The sequence below is a fragment of the Physeter macrocephalus genome, chromosome 10 (genome assembly GCF_002837175.3).
Source record: "Physeter macrocephalus isolate SW-GA chromosome 10, ASM283717v5, whole genome shotgun sequence".
Classification (NCBI taxonomy): Eukaryota; Metazoa; Chordata; class Mammalia; order Artiodactyla; family Physeteridae; genus Physeter; species Physeter macrocephalus.
In genome coordinates this window covers 10,277,210-10,294,221 of record NC_041223.1, presented here as the reverse complement: position 1 = coordinate 10,294,221, position 17,012 = coordinate 10,277,210, and the positions used below count along the sequence as shown (strand labels likewise).

At 37.2% G+C, this 17,012-nt stretch overlaps 1 protein-coding gene across 4 annotated transcripts in view; it reads left to right on the top strand.

The window, feature by feature from the left end:
• Window positions 1-17,012, top strand: part of ARID1B (AT-rich interaction domain 1B) — a 455,213-nt gene that overhangs the window by 192,432 nt on the left and 245,769 nt on the right. The gene's annotated exons all lie outside the window — the stretch shown is intronic.

Genomic DNA, 17,012 nt, shown 5'->3' with positions numbered 1-17,012 from the left:
TCCAGCTCCCCGACCAGGGATCGAACCCAGGCCCCCCGCGTTGGGAGTGGGGAGTCTCCACCACCGGGCCGCCAGGGAAGTCCCCACTTCTCTTTCTTTCAAAGCACAAAATGATGTTCATTGAGGCGGTGGCATAGACTATGCCTGATCCACAGGTAAATGTTTCCTCTCAAAGTAGGCCAGAATGAGTGAACCTGGAGGCCACTGAGTTGACAGGACAGTACAGCAGTGTCCTGCCCCATCTGAAACCTGCCCTGATACCGATACTCTTTCTTCTTTTTCAGAATTTTCTAATGTAAGTAGGGATCTTCATTAGTCTTTATTTTTCCCATGGGTTTGGGTGGTTGAGTGCAGTGAGCCACTTAGTGCCTTCTGACACCAAAAATATGTGGTTGGTCTTCTGTAAGTGTCTGTATCTGGAGAAAATTTGGCTTCAAAATAATAATATATTTATTATAGATATAATAATTTATTGGTACCATTATAAAATGTCGTGTTTTATATAAATAAAAATTTCAGTTGATACTAGAAACTGCTAGTAAAAGAAGAATAAATATGCCCAGAGTACGATTTTTAGTGAATATCCTAGGTAAAGTACATGAACTTTAAAGACAGGGCTTCCTGACATCTGTTTTGCCTGCTCAAAGTCACATCCCACCCCAATTCTTCTATTTTTGAACGTCTGGGACTTTTACGTTACCAAGACAAGTGAATTGTACCATGCCTTTTAGTTATGAAAAGCGTTCATTTTTCAAAATGCCTTTATTACTGCTGGAGACAGGAAGACAAGTTTAGAGCTATTGTATTATCTCAATAATGAGGTTGAGTCAGATTATTAAAAAGTGATAGCAGTGAGAACGCAGAGGGAGAAAGTTGTGGAAATAAAGGGAGGGATGAATGGTAGATGCTTTTAAGTTTTTAAACTAAATGACCGGGAGGTTTGGTGGTGTTGGTGACAAACACAGGGAAATGGTGGTGGGGAGTTGGTTTGGGGAGAAAAGAATACCCAGAGATTTTATGAGGTTAAAAGCCAAGTCCTGAATAACTGTGTTGGAATTCTAAAACTCCTAAAAGGAAGCAATTCATCTTTGCTACCAAAGCCTTATTTTTTGTATAGTTCTTTACATGGGTTAAAATATTGTCATAAATAGGAATTGATGTTAAAAGAATGATTGCATTGACTGTAACTTTACATTTCATTTAAATTCTTGGAGATGATTTGAAGAATATCATGGCAGAGTTTGTATAAACAACTCAGCAGACCATTCCAGAGAGTTTCTAGCTCTAACTGGAATAAGACAAGAGTACAGTCTCAAGAAATAGAAGAAACTTCATTATTATTTTTTTCACTTGGCATTCGTGGCTGGTCTCATCATCTTTGCTTTTAAGGTAGTGCAGTGAGTTTATATCCTAAATGTTCCTTTCCTTGGGTAGGGACGGATTACTTTATATTGTATTGTTTGGTTTACCTTTGAATGATTTAGACTTTGTTCTTGTTGTACCAATTCGTTTTGGAGGAACATTCCTTAGTTATCTCATAATTTCTTCTTTTCTGAAACTTATTTTGAGTATATGGGTTTTTGAGCCTAGTATACAAATTTATGTCTTGTGTGTGTGTAGTTTTTTTTTTTTCCTTCTTTTAGGGTGACTGGGAGGGGGCAGGGAACCTAGTTGTAACATGCTGTTTTTGAAAGATGTTCTCTTTTATTTTAGAAATGGTTTACCGCTTTAAGCAGCATGAATTTCTGTGATACATTTGAATCCCAGCAGAGGAAACGGGACCTCAGGGAGATTACCTGCACTCTGAAGGGATACTCTCTTGTTTGTTTGTTTGTTTCTTTCTTTTTAAATCAAGCCCCTCCCCACTTTTTTCTTCCATTTTTAAAGCGTACTCATTTCACTTCCTACATGCAGAGCAAACGTTTAATATAAATGAGTTCTTAAAATGTGTGTATTTTTACGTATTTAATTTGATTCAGATTTTTAAAAATTCTGTTTCCCAGATGTGAAAATAGAGACTCAAAAATGGCAGGAAACTTAGCTCCAAGTTCAACAGCAGTGGAGTTACAGTGAGTCTGTAGCTCATTCCATTATAGCAGCTGCCTGCATATACCTGTTCCTGCATACACCTCAGTGTCCTTGTAAACTTTGGTTGTTAAACCTAAAGTCCTTCTTTTTTTAAAATAAAACCGTTCTGCCAATTTTGATTAAAATCATGAGTGTCCTTGAATAAATATGAATGTGTTCAAATTTCCCCAAGTGTTCTTACTTTTCATAGTTACTACATTTAGGCTTTTCTGAGCTAGCATGCCTAAATGTTGATATCCTCTATAAAGGCACAAGATTTCACTTTATACAGAAAATTTCAATTACATTTAACAATCATTTATTGATTACCTCCTTTGTTTAAAATTTTATATTAGCTGTAATAAAATAAAAATAAAATTTTAATTATTTCACTAGCTTATTAGTGTTTGTTCTTTCCTGTAACAATTCAGCAATAAGAGATCAACAAGAAAACACGTCTGTGTTCAGGATGCCTGTTATTTAAAATACTTTAACATATTATCTCATTTTACCTTCAGAGAACCATCCATAGAATCTGCAGAATTCATACTTTCAGCCTGTGTTATTTCAAGGAAATGATTTGTCATTTTCTGGAAGTCTTACATATTTGAAAGTATAAGAGCAGTGATGGCTGTATCAAAATTATATTCACCTTTTATACAAGACATTCAAGTGGCTTTTGATCACATACTATCAGTGCTAGTGGTTTTAGAAAAAGGAGAACACTGTTTTCCAGCACTTTTGTGATCACTTGGCTTGATAGAGTAACAATCACGCTGGCTTTCTTGAGTGGCTTCATGAGGAATTTTATTATTTTTACTACTTTTTTCCTGACTTCATTTGCACTTTCTATTTTTATAGGGATGAAGACAAAATAATAAAGTTCTAGTCATCTTTGACTAGACTTTGGCCCTGTTTTGAGATGTCAGATTTTGAAAAGTGTACCTAATTATGCATGTTACGGTTGACACAGCACGTTCACACTTGCCGTCAATTCAGTGTGACTGCCTGGTACCTCCCTTGACCCCTTTGCATCACCAGAGATATAACACATATAAAACCTCTTGTGTAGTACTTGAGACCTATGTAGGTGCTCAATAAATGTCAATTTATTAGCCTTTGTTTGCCCTCCTTCTGCCTTGAAATTGCATTTAGCTGCCAAGGCCTATTAAGGTTGCTAGTCCACCAAACTTCCCTGAGTTTCAGCATCCTCTCCTATGGGTGTGGGGAACCGGAACAGGGACATTGGAGAAGCACAGAGGTTGTGGCAGCAGATGCTCGGCTAAAACTTTATCTCATCGACTCCTCTCCTGTCACTCCATTGTTGAACCCCAGTACTACTGGCCTCTTTGGACAGAGATGTTGGTGTGAACACCACTGGGATTCTTCTGCATTCATTTTGATTTATACTCTTCGTTTTTATTTACCACATAACAGAAGAACACCAATATGAGAAAATTATATTAACATACACTGTAATTTAAAACCATTTCCCTAATATTGTGCTGTAATTTTGGGTTTCAGTACTGCAGACTGAATTATTGGGGGAGGGCTAGGATGGGGATGAAGAGGCAGAATCCTCTAGGGTTCATCTCATGGCTAACTGCTTAGGGAAAATTACAGATGAATAGTTTCGACAGTTGCAATATAATGATAATTCAAAAATGTAATGGTGGTCACTGGTTTTATACGGGTTTTTTTAGTTAACTATAACAATATAGTTAACTAAACAGCTGCAGTGATTGGAGTTTACTTTTTCCTTGCTCCTTCCAGCTTGTGGTACTATCAGTGAGAAATAAAATCACCTAAAAGAAGAGAGAGAAAAGAAAAAGAAGGCATAAGCAAAGGCATGGGTAGAAATCTACTTTGCTAGCAGTGAATTCTGCTTTTTAGAACTCCTTAGATTTCACAAAGGATTTTCAGATTTCTGAGAGTTAACTGTATGAACCCTAGTAGTCATCCAGGAAAAACCAGGTGTGACTGATGACACATCTTTAGTGCGTGACTGCAGGTAAAATAACAAGATATCCTTTTAAGTCAAATACATACACACACCCTATCTATCTTATCTATCTATCTATCTATCTATCTATCTATCTATCTATCTATCTATCTAGACATGCCTAAATAATTATATTGATATAGGAGATAATACCTTTTTGAATTCTGCCCTTTTTTCATCTCAACTGATTTCGGTGATGTTAAATAAATATATGTTGTTGTGAGTCAGGTGGTATTTTGTAGGGGAAGAACACCCGGTTTTTTTAGTGTTGCTCTTTTAGACAGTTGTATTAATTGATGTTTAAAGTATGTATCCTAAATAGGGCACTTCTGCAAATGGTTAATTCATAAGTCAACTATATTTAGCCAGCAATGGAAGCTAGTGAAAAGGTACCTAGACAAATCATAGAGGAAATGAATATGACTTTACAGTTGTAAATAGATTAGATATTTTCCTTTTTCTAACATTTTATTGACTATCTTGTCATATCCTTTGTGTATTATACTGACCGTCACCAGTTTTACTTCTGAATTTACCTATAAACAGTACAAACATAGTTTCTTATTAAAATATATAGTTTAATGTAATTAATACATTTTTTGGCCTTGGACTGAATTTTTTTATACTGTGGCATTCCAATATAAAACATGACCCAGATACTGTATAACTTAATGGCCAAATATAAGAATATGGATTTTTTTCATCTACAAAAGTGTTTAAAAAAAGAGCTTGGATGTCTTTCAACATGTGTCCCTATGAATTATAAATAAATTTGTTTACTTTTAAATATACCAATGGCCACTTTTAACTCAAAGAGTCCTGTTGTGACAGAAGGTTTTCATTTCCTATGATATTTTTATATAGAATTTATAACCTGGCTGCTTCTAAAAAGGGTTTGAGCTGACCTACAGTAAAACATTTGTATAAACTGAGACTACTCAAAGCAGAATACAAATTTTTTAAAAATGTTTTTAAAAGGTAGACACAAGCAAACCATGATAATGCAGTACCAGAGATAACGATTAAATTTAAGGCTGCATTCCTTACTATCAAGATAGGAGGGAGAAATGAGGTTATGTAATTATTAAATAATGCAAAAAACATTTATTAAAGAATGAATATCACTTTTCCCCTATTGTTTTGTAAAAGGAAATATTCTATAAAGGAACATATACTCCTGAGAAAATAATGAATAATGATGCCAAAATATGGGTTTTCTGGGTTTTTATAATGTTAAAGAAGTTTTTTCATGTTACTTGGGATGATTATCCAGAGCCTAAATTAGGCATCCTGTTACACAAATGAATGATTGGCTATTTTTTTCTATAACTTGCTCAGATGTCACAATTATAAATTCAGCAATTTTGTCCAAATGAGTAGCTTATTGAACCATTTTCATTTCACAGTAATTTTTAAAAATAATTATTTTGTAAGCATATTATATATTGTAGGATGAAAATCATTTAGTAAGCAGATAGTTCAGTTGTAAAGAGAGTATATTTTATCAATTTATTATTTTTTTTTTGTTTTGAGGAATAAATGACATTTTGTTTTGTAATTTGGCATTTTCCTGTTGTTTGTTTTTATGGGAGAAGATTGCTAATCTTTGGGTTATAAGATTTGGACTTAAGGTTAATTGTGGTGAGATTGATGATGGCCTAAATTTTACAATGCAAACCTTACACTAAATGACTTAATAATTATAGCCACTCCAATTTATCTCTTGCGGCAAAATTTATATGATTTGTTTTTCTTGTACCTCTTGGCTTGAGTACATTATAAAATTGGAGATGCGTTTTTCAGGAGAAAAAGGATAAATCCATAATCTGTCTAGTTCCTTCACAGTCTTAGTGGGGAGGAATGCTAAAGCTGGCGTGATATATCTGTGTATCCCACCCTGAGCTCTCAGGACTAGCCATGGAAAAAACTTAGACTTCGGCTATATTTTGGTGGTTGTACCTTATGCTTTAGAGAGAGTGGGTGTGGGCCAGTGACCCAGTAGGGGGTAAGGATCTTGACACCAGCTCTGATTTGAGTCCACAGTTATCTTTCCCTTTTGACCATTCATCAACCTTTTCAGGGAAGGGGAACAGGGTGTGTCCTTCATATCTGTTGAAAAGGGGCAGCTGTGTTGTGCTCCTGTTGTTGTTAGGGAATGGGACTTTTCTGAGCCCTAAACCATACAACAGAATTTAACAAAAAGAAAATTTAACATATATTTATTCTTATAAAACAACAATAGCATTATAATATAACTACCTCTGTTCATCTGTTGGCCGGTCTAGTCATGTACAACTTCCTTCAAGTAAAAGCAAGTCCTGGTAGTTTGGTAGTTCCTCCTTGTAGAGAATCTTCAAAAAGACTTTTAACTCCAGCGTTTGGTATTTCATTACCTGTAGGAAAATTACTTGCTCAGGATTTTGTGGCTCTTTCAACTGTAAGGGCTTGTGCTTTTAAAAACTGTTCGGCCGCAAAATCATGAAACAACACTGTATGTCAGCTTTATTTATGGTATTTTTCCTTTTACGACACAAAAACCTGTAAGTTGGCAAATTGTTTTTCAGGATTTCCCTTCAGAGGGCTTAAAAAAATATGTTGAGTATGCTGGGATTAGATTAGGTGACTGGAAAAAAGCTCCAAGAGTTAGGGTAGCTGTTCTCCAGTAGCTGAAGTGCACAAATCAGTTTTGCTCCCTTAGCTGGCTGCTTGTGCTTAAAACAATTTTTGACAAATGCTGGAGTTTCACAAATGTAGGAGTAGCAGTTATGGAGGTGGTTTTGCAAGTCCCTTGGAGCAGCCCTGCACATCTTCAGTCACTCTTAATTTCAATGAGAAAGGGGATGGTAGAAGCTATTTTTATTTTCTCATGGAAGCAAGAGAAAAGGAAGGCAGAAGTCTGTACCATGTAATTTGAAAAAAGAAAAAAATCAAATTCCATTGAGATTCTTTCGTGTTTACTTTTTGTTTTACTCTTGCTACCTCCCAGTGTGTTTGACTAATGTAAGTCTTCCCCCGGGAATATGAGACTATATGGTACAGTCCGCCTCATAACCTTCCTGGATATTTTTATAATTTATCATCAGCTGACACCGCCTGGGTAGAATATTCTTACCACTCCCTCTGGCTGCTGGAAGTCTGAAATTACATCTTTGTCTTTGAAGTCAGGCATACTGTTAGCGTTGCTATGGTGACAGGGTGGGTAATGGCGTCCACAGACAGGAGATTGGTATTTAGCGTTTAAATGCTGCTGTACACAAGGCCTTGATTTTTAGAGTGGTTACTGAACTATCCCCTTTTAGTAAATGTTTAAAAATTACATTTTTACATGGTCTTACTAGATTAATAGTCACGGTTTATTTCATTTTAACTGCAAGGATAAAAGCATTATTCCATTAAATGGGTAGCTTTTTTTCTCTTTTGGTTTATGCATTATTAACACAGGCTTTCCTGTTTTGCTTGTAACATTTTATAGGCTTTTTCAAACATGCAGTCAGATTTGCTCTGTTGCTTCTTTATTTTTTGGACTTAACCCATTGTGGGACTGACCTTGCAAGATTTCAGAGGAGACAAAGTTCTAAGAAGGAACTAAGCTTTTAAAATATTAAAAATGAATGACATATTTTTTTAAACTCTGAATATGACAGTGATAATTGGTCAGTCTTTTCCTGTGAATTGCAGCAGTAACTTTATTTTTAAATGTTTCTTTTGTTTCAGGTTTCTGTTTAGTCCCTCTCTTATACTATACTCTCACATAGGGATATTAAAGGAGAGACTCTTCACAGTTGTGGGGAACTGTAGGACATTTTGTAAAGGTTTTAGTGAATGTAACTTTTGAAGTTTTAATAAGTAACATTCTCTTTCTTATTAAATGTGTTTGGTCTGAAACCAGCTACTTATATTTACATATGATTTGTTGATTCTTGATTATTTTGTCTTTAGAATAATGGTGAATCTTAAAAGTTCACATAATGTATACATGTCCCTCCCTATCTGATATATGAATTGCTTCTAAAATATAATTTTGAATGCCTTTTGCAGTAGAACTTACAACTTCATAAAGTACTTTATTTCTGGTAATTTAAATTGTTAGGAAATTCTTCCTTATATTAACTTGAAATGTTTTCTTGGATTTGTATTCTACTTCTGCGTACTTAAATCTAAATCTGTCTTCTATATCATGGCTATTCAGATATTTGAAGATAGTTTTTTACTTTACCTGAGTTTTCGCGAGACTAACTAGTTGCTTTAAGTATTTCACCAATTATGTGGTTTCAAGTCCCTCTACTACCGTGTTCTTAACTCTTTGATAAACTTCATTTTTGTGTAAGCACCTTCAAATACGAATCCACAACTAAACTGAATACTCCAAAGTTATGGCCACTATAGACCCAGCCTGCCACCCCTTTATTCTGGACTGTCAGGATACTAGGGGGCCAGGTTTTATAACAGCTGCATCCCATTCTGGCACTCCGATGTGAACTGCTTCTAAGGCATATGTCTCATCTATCCTGTACCTGAACCCAAGTACAGGTTTCACATTTACCCTTTCTGAATGTGGTCTTGTTTGGGTCCATTGTTCAAGCCTGCTAATGTGTGTTTGGATCCTGTTATCATCCATTGTATTTAGTGTAATTCCTACTTTTGTCACCTGTAAATTTTATCTCATGACAGCTCTTAATATAAAAAGTTAAAAAGACCAAATGCAGAACTTTTTGACATTCTGGTTTTGCCATTCATCCAAGTATAATAAATCTGGAGCTGCTGTATGTTCTAGGTCATACCCTACATGTTAAGCACAATACTATCCTAAGAGACTTGATCAGTGGCTAGGTGGGTATCCAGAACAATTAGGACTCTACTCCTGTTATGTATGCTCTAGTACTATTTTTCAAAATTATTGTGGATTATACATGACTTTTACAATGAAATAATACATATAAAAGCTTTATAATATTGAAAGTTATACATAATTTGCTATTGAGATAATTTAATTTTCATCAAACCTCAGTTTTCTGTATAAGAGAAGAAAATCTATCAATACTTTGTAAACCAGTTAATACTGCTGCATCCGATTATATGCATTGGCTTCTTCTCTATATCCAGGAGGAATATTCAAGATAAACATGAAGAAAAGGTAGAACAACCTGTGTTCATCCCCAGAAGGGCCTAGAAACAGAGCCCTGAATGTCATGCGTCCAAGGCAGGAGATAGTCCCCCTGGTCTTGGGATCTTAGAAATGAAGCCGTCCCATTTGAGGGGCCTAAGATGTCAGGTAATGAGACACAGAAGCCATGGCCTATCCCATCGGGATGGTGACTGGAGAGAGCAGGTAGCGGATGCAAGGGCCTCCTCTACTTCTTCCGTATTTCTTCATATTCACCTGTGTATCTGACACATGCCTCATGCTTTATTTTTCATCAACAGCTGTCCAGGACCGAGGAGGTTCTGGACACTAGGGAAGTTAAGACTGGTGTAGTCTTTTGCAAGCATCCAAACCTTGGGGAAGACATGCACTGAGAGCCTGGTATTGGGGAAGAGACCAGGGCACCCACTTGTGTAGTACAGGGGGCTTTGCCTCCTTCCTCACCACTGCCTGTGCAAGGCGAGAGGGAAGGGTGAGCCTAGTGGGCGATTAACAAAAAAGACGTTCTTTTCTGAATGTGTCCCAGGCCCTTTCCTGTATCCGTGGAGGCTAGGTACACAGTTTCTGCGTAGACTTGTAGTAAGCCACCTGCTCCCTCCCCAGCTCACACCCACACCTTCTGTCTCTGCCCAAGCCAGTGCTCAGATTCTAGAGATGGGCACCTGGGAGGCAGACGCTTACAAATGAGAAGTCTGACAGTAAGTATCAGAGGCTGGAACACAAAAGTTGCTCCAGACCAGTGCTGGTTCACTGGTGGGAAGTGATCCTCTAGAGGTGGTCTATAGGGACAGCATTCTCTCCTTCATCGTTCAGTAGGCACTGTATGACTGGTGACCATTTAAGCTTCTCTAACTGACCGGCAGTTTTGGCTTGAATTTGGGGTGAGGGATTGGCAGATTCTCACTCCACTCAACCTCTTGATGAGATTTTCATTAAATGAATCTCCCCCAAAAGGAAAAGTATGAGTGAGGTTTGGGTCTGAATATTGCCCTCTTTACAGCATTTGTAGCAGAAAGTTATAAGAACTTTTAGGTATTCTAGATCAGCACTGTCCAGTAGAACTTTCTGCAGTGTTGGAAATATTCCGTATCTGTGCTGTCCGATAGGTTAGCTGCTAGGCATATGTTGCTATGCGGCACTTGAAATACGGCTAGTGTGAGTAATTGAATTTTAAATTTTAATTAAATTTAAATAACCACACGTGGCTAATAGCTACCATATTAGGCAGGGCAGTTTTAGATTATGGATGCTATGTAGTCATGTTTTTACTACAAAGTGGATTTTGATGAAAATAACAATGTGCTTATTTACATTAAGCCTTTTAGGTTCTTGGCATATAAATCATTGATGTGCAGTGCATTCGGAACTAGCATGTAAACTTAACTCATTCATACATGTGTATAGGAGATCACAGGTACAAATATATTTTAGATGTAGAGTTTATCTGTTGCATGGTTTTGGCATATAGTTTGAAAATCAGGATTTCAGGAGTAAGGACAATCGTACATTAGTGAATGAACGCTGTGCACTTGAGTACTGTTTTAGAAGTTAGAAAGCTGAAGTGCCTACATGTCTTTCGACTTGCCTGTTTCTCTGAGTTTTCAATTATCTATATTTACTGGAAATAGTTATTACAGAGGTGGTTACATTAAGGATGTTTTCTGGGTACCCCCTCCTCCCTCCCACATACACACCAGTATCAAGGTTAGCTTCGGCTGTGAGGAGTCTGGGCCCCTGGGCACAGACTTCAGGTCGAGCGGTGGTGTGACCCACGGGGAGCAGAGCATATCACGTGGAGTTCCAGGATTCTGTTGGCTGCACGCACCGCTGTGCAGGTCTAAGCTGGGATGTGGAGTGTAAAATATCTTAAGGCCTGTCGCTTGGCATCTTTCTCATAACTTGGATGTCATGTGTGACAAATAGGTTAGGTTTGAGCCTGTGGTGTTGTAAATAATTTCCCTTGAATGTGTGCAGATAGTGTCTACTGATTCTTAGGATTGTTTACCTTCTGTTTAATTGTAAAGGGCAATGAGGTGTTTTCTTCCATGAGTCTCAGATAATTTTATATTTAGAGCATGAGAGTAGGTGACAACTTCAGGGCAGGATAGGAAATTTTCAGACTCTTGACTTTTAAAATCTGATTTCCTCGTTTGCCAGGTGATGATGGAGATGATGATGCCAGTGAAACCTGCATGTTGAGCCCATATCACAGCCACTTCCAAGTCCCCCAAACAACTGGATTTTTGTATTCTGTTAGAGAATCTGTATTAACAATGCCTTTGCCTTAGATTTAAAAGCAGCTACTTCCTTCACTTTTTAAGTGCTCTCTGCATGTTTAGAACTTTCATAAGAACTATATTTCACATTCAAAATAATGTAGTTGAGTAGTTTGAATAATATGTTCCAGGATTTCCAATTCACTTGTCACCGCCTTCAGAATTCAACTTTTGCTTGTTGTCTACATTCATTTCACTAAACACTGCATTTTAACAGTCATGGCACTGTCAATGGGATGTGTCTTTTTCCTGATATCAAAGGGTTAAATATCGACTTTTTTTTTTTCATCGTTGTCATCTGATACCTGGGAGCATCTTTTTATTTTTAAACTGTTTATCTCCCCCCACCCTCTACCAAGAGGAGGAAAACACTAGGAATGGATAATAATAATTCTCAATATTTGTTTGATTCTGTGGCGTACTGTACACTTCAGCATCAAAAGTCGATGGATGGGTTATTATTGCTAGTTGTTCTTATTCAGTCTATAAACCTAATTTGTTTTATTTATGATGGGAGAAGGGGAATTTATGAATTCATTTTACTAAGCAATTCTTGAGTCTTTGTAGTATGCCATTATGATGGATACGTTCCTGTTTTGAAGAAAAATGAAAAAACACAGAGTCCCTGAGATTATGAAGCACCTTTCGGCAAGCATGTTTTGTTGTGATATACGTGCATTTACCCATCTTGTTGTGGGGTATCTAAATGTTCTCCAGATGTCTTCAGTATTTCTTTTGAATAATCAGTATTTTTTCTTACAGTTTGGATTTCTCTTTCCTGTTTTGACAAATAATAGTTCTCTCCTCCCCCCGCCCCACCCCCGACTTTTGGAAAAGTCAGTAATCTGGGTAATTTCTATTAAGGAAGCTCTATTAAAACCAAGGAGTGATTGCAGTCCAGTTAATGAAGCAAAGCACGAAAGAAATGAGGACAGGAGCGATAGGGAGTTAGTTCACTAATGAAGCAAAGTACTTTGAAAGGTAAGGAAAAATAAAGAAGCCCCCTTGCCTTTCTTCCAGCCTGGTTGTTACCTGGAATTTTTGTTTGTTTGTTTGTTTGTTTTTGCGGTACGCGGGTCTCTCACTGTTGTGGCCTCTCCCGTTGCGGAGCACAGGCTCCGGACGCGCAGGCTCAGCGGCCATGGCTCACGGGCCCAGCTGCTCCGCGGCATGTGGGATCCTCCCGGACCGGGGCACGAACCCGCGTCTCCTGCATCGGCAGGCGGACTCTGAACCACCACGGCACCAGGGAAGCCCTGGAATTTTTACTTAGATAAAATCATAAACTACTTATATGTGCCTCAAACTAAACACAAAACCCCAAACACAGTTTAATTATTAAATTTTTGTTAATAAGATTATGGGAAGGTTATTAAACAAGTCTGTGAGACTTGCATAGGAAAGATGCTCTGCAAAAATGGAATTCCTTCTTCTATTAATAAGAATACTTGGCTTGTGTTCTTTTTTAATGGTTGAGTGTAATATTCTGCTTTTTTAGTCTAGTCTGTGAAGGGTGAAAGCAAGAAAATGACCATTACTTCACTCTACTGGAAAGGTCTTACCTAATTTGAGTTGTTTGTTGTTACAGTGTGTAGGGTTTCATTCTTAAAACCTCTTCAAAGGGTGGATGTATATTATCAAGACGTTTTCAATAAAATTTTAGCAATTTACCGAAATTTTACAAGAAGTCTTTCAAAAGAAACTGTAACAGTTGTAGAGTTGAGTTGTTGACTGCATTGTCTGAGTCAGTCCTTTTAAATATATCATCAGTTATAAAAATATGGATCCTTCCTCACATTCCCCCAGTAAATAAATAATATTTAAAGCTTTAGATTTCTCCTGCTGTAGTTTTCTCTGTATATAGTTTAGTTGGGTGAAATCTGTAAGAGCACTGCTCAAAGTGAGAAGTGATTCAACGGATATATATAAGCCATTTGGCTATTAAGGTTTTGTTTCTGCTGAGAAAGCACCAAGGTATGAGTTTAGAATGGGGGTGGGGAGAGTGTGTATAATGCTTTCTGCTTGTGATAGCTCTTTATTGATCTAAAGGGCATTTAAAGAGAGCTAGGTCACTCTAGTTGTTAGAAGAGCATTTTGTTTTCTCAAATCAGGATGGAAACAGTCTATCTTTTGAATGAGTTGGAATTGCATTGACTTCCTTGCCCGCCCGCCCCCTCCCCCTTTAATCTGTTACTGGCATGTGAGAAGTCTGCACACCACGCCTCTTTCGCTGGTTTGCTCTGTGGCTGCCCACGTTTCCCGGTTAAATTTTCATTCAGAATTGTCTTTGAAGATCATCCACTTCTTGATTTAACCGAGAACATTATGTTCGTCTTAAACTACTGTTGAGATTTTTTTAAAAGCAGTGTTTCATTTAACTTTACAATTCCTAAACTTCTTTGCTTAAAAATAAAACAGTAATTTTTGTTTTCTGATGAGGAGTTGGGCCTTCTACATGTGTGATGTGGCATCTGTCTGTATGACAGATGTCTGTTATTGACTCGCTGTAAGTTCCCTTGTGCATTGATATAATGGAATTATTGTTCTTAAAATAATTTATCCTAATTTATAGTAAACAAAAATTTTCATTTGGTAATTATATTCAGTCAGCAAGAAATAATATGCATAAACCTTGTTGTATTGACACAATGTTGCCCTTAAAAGTACTATTTTTGTTTATGAGCAATTGTGTTTAGTTCGTGTGGGTTTGGTGTACATTCCTTTGAGTCGGTGTCCATAGGGCAGCTATTGATTAAAGCCTTAAAAATTAGGGCAACAATTTCACTTCTAATCTTTGCATTTATTTTTATGTACTTCCAGGGCAGAGAACCCCAAATTACTCTCGGGCAAAAAAAAAAGCCTGGTAAACTAGGATAGCATTTGGGTTTAGCAAAGTTACAGGGTTTTAGAATTATAGGCACAGAACACTTTCCTGTATTTTTTAAGCCTTGAATTTAGAGAGGTGATTCTGTTCAGTTAAAAAGCGGAATTATTCCCTGAGCATTTTATGAAAAAGAGCACCAGGAAGTCTAGAGAGCAGACCTCACTGTGTTTTCTTGTGTATAGTATGGGGTGCCACTCTGAAAAACCATTGCAAAATGGGCCACCTTTTTACTTTGTTAAAGAGGAACAAAGAGTTGTAAAATGGAACATTGATTTCTAAATTTGAAGTTTTCTGTGTTCTCACAGGAAAGGTAAGAAATCGCCCTCCTAGAAGTCACAGAAAGAAGCCCCAAGCCCCTCAGCTCTTGCAGAGATGTCTTGGTCTCTAAGAGAAAACAGAGCCCAGCGCAGGAGGCGTGTGGAACTGTGCACGCTCCGTGGCTGGTCACCCCCTGCCTTGGGGCGGCTTCATCGAAACCAAGAACTTTTTACGTTCAGTCAACTTTCTTTCACTGTCAGATTTCAAGCCAAACCACATTTTGAAAATGTGATGCTATTCCGTACAACTGAGGTGTGTATTTTGGAGAGTGAAATGAAAGAAGTGACCAGTAAGGACCTTTGGGAGGTGGTGAACGCTGACTTAGAAAATTGTGACTTTGGCTCTTCCATGTGGAGCTGAGGTGACTTCTTTGCGCAGCATCAGGCCCAGCCCCTCAGCTGCTCGCTGGCTGTTGCCAGTCGGCAAGTACTGCGCCTCCGAGCCTGTGTCCTCAGCTGGGGTAACGGGCGTGGAGCCGGTCCAGGAGCACATGTGCCGGGCCCTTCAGCTGTTCCTGCTCCCTGTCTCAGGGTCACCATTCGAGCGGCCTCTGGATAGAAGCCTGGTGATCAGCAGTGTTACTGGGGATACTTGAAATTAGGCGTGAAGGGCAGGGTCACTGTATGCATAGCTCTTATCTCCTGTTGAATGTGAAATCCATACACAGGTAATATTCTCTGGTTGTTTGTTGAACTAGAAGTAAATGGGCACACGAGCCTGTCTGATCTTATATGGCTGAGGTTTTGTTTACTGAGGAACACATTTTTGAAACGAAAATTTATTTTATTTCTATATATTCCAAAATAAAGTAAGAAACATCATGTGGGGGGAGCAGCCTGCCAGTTTTTATCCTTATAAAAAATAAGTCAACTATTTTTACTGAAAGGAATGGATATACTGATTTATTTCCTAGAGTAATTTTATACACACACACACACACACACACACACACACACACACACACTCTCTTTTCAAAATACTACAAAAGGGTAAATGACAATTCAGCAATAAATCCAAATTTCCTTTCCCCCCTTAATTAAACAGTTCTTTCTAAAATTTCAAAATAAAACCAGGGTAAAATGCACCTCAGTGGTTCCTAATTTTGTTTTTAGTTTTTACTTTTAGAAGGTAGTGTTTCAGAAATCTGTGCCTGTGTCAGTTTCTTTAGTTTATAGTTGGTATAACTTATTTTGATAGGTTCTGTTTGTCTTAGTGTGTTTAAAAATCACTCTTTGTTTTACTTAGTTTATTTAACTGTGTTAAATTCTTGCATGAAAAAAGGAATGTAGAGTTAGATTAGAAAATAAGATAGAAGCCTAAACTTCAGTGATGAAAGTTTTCTTTGTTTAAAAATAGCTTTACTGGTTATCTTAATGATGTAGGTAATATATATATTCATTATAAAGTTGAGATTACTATGTTCTGTATCTTAGATTTTTTTTCTCTATGTACATTCATGGTAATCATTTTCTTTTAGAAAAACAGGGTCCTATCATCTATGTACTGTTTTATAACCTACTTAGAAAACTTAACATAATTTCTTGTCAAATATAGTTGTGTACCATCATTTTAAATGATTGCATAGCATCCATATGGAATGATGAATGAGCACATTTAAGAAAATATGAAGCCTAATTCCTATACACTAATGACGAAAAACCTGAAAGTGAAATTAAGAAAACACTCCCATTTACCATTGCAACAAAAAGAATAAAATATCTAGGAATAAACCTACCTAAGGAGACAAAAGACCTGTATGCAGAAAATTATAAGACACTGATGAAAGGAATTAAAGATGATACAAATAGATGGAGAGATATGCCATGTTCTTGGATTAGAAGAATCAACATTGTGAAAATGACTGTACTACACAAAGCAATCTACAGGTTCAGTGCAATCCCTATCAAACTACCACTGACATTTTTCACAGAACTAGAACAAAAAATTTCACAATTTGTATGGAAACAGAAAAGACCCCGAATAGCCAAAGCAATCTTGAGAACGAAAAACGGAGCTGGAGGAATCAGGCTCCTGGATTTCAGACTATACCACAAAGCTACAGTCATCAAGACTATGGTACTGGCACAAAAACAGAAATATAGATCAGTGGAACAGGATAGAAAGCCCAGAGATAAACCCACGCACCTTATCTTTGATAAAGGAGGCAAGAATATACAGTGGAGAAAAGACAGCCTCTTCAATAAGTGGTGCTGGGAAAACTGGACAGCTATATGTAAAAGAATGAGATTAGAACACTCCCAAACACCATACACAAAAATAAATTCAAAATGGATTAAAGACCTAAATGTACGGCCAGACACT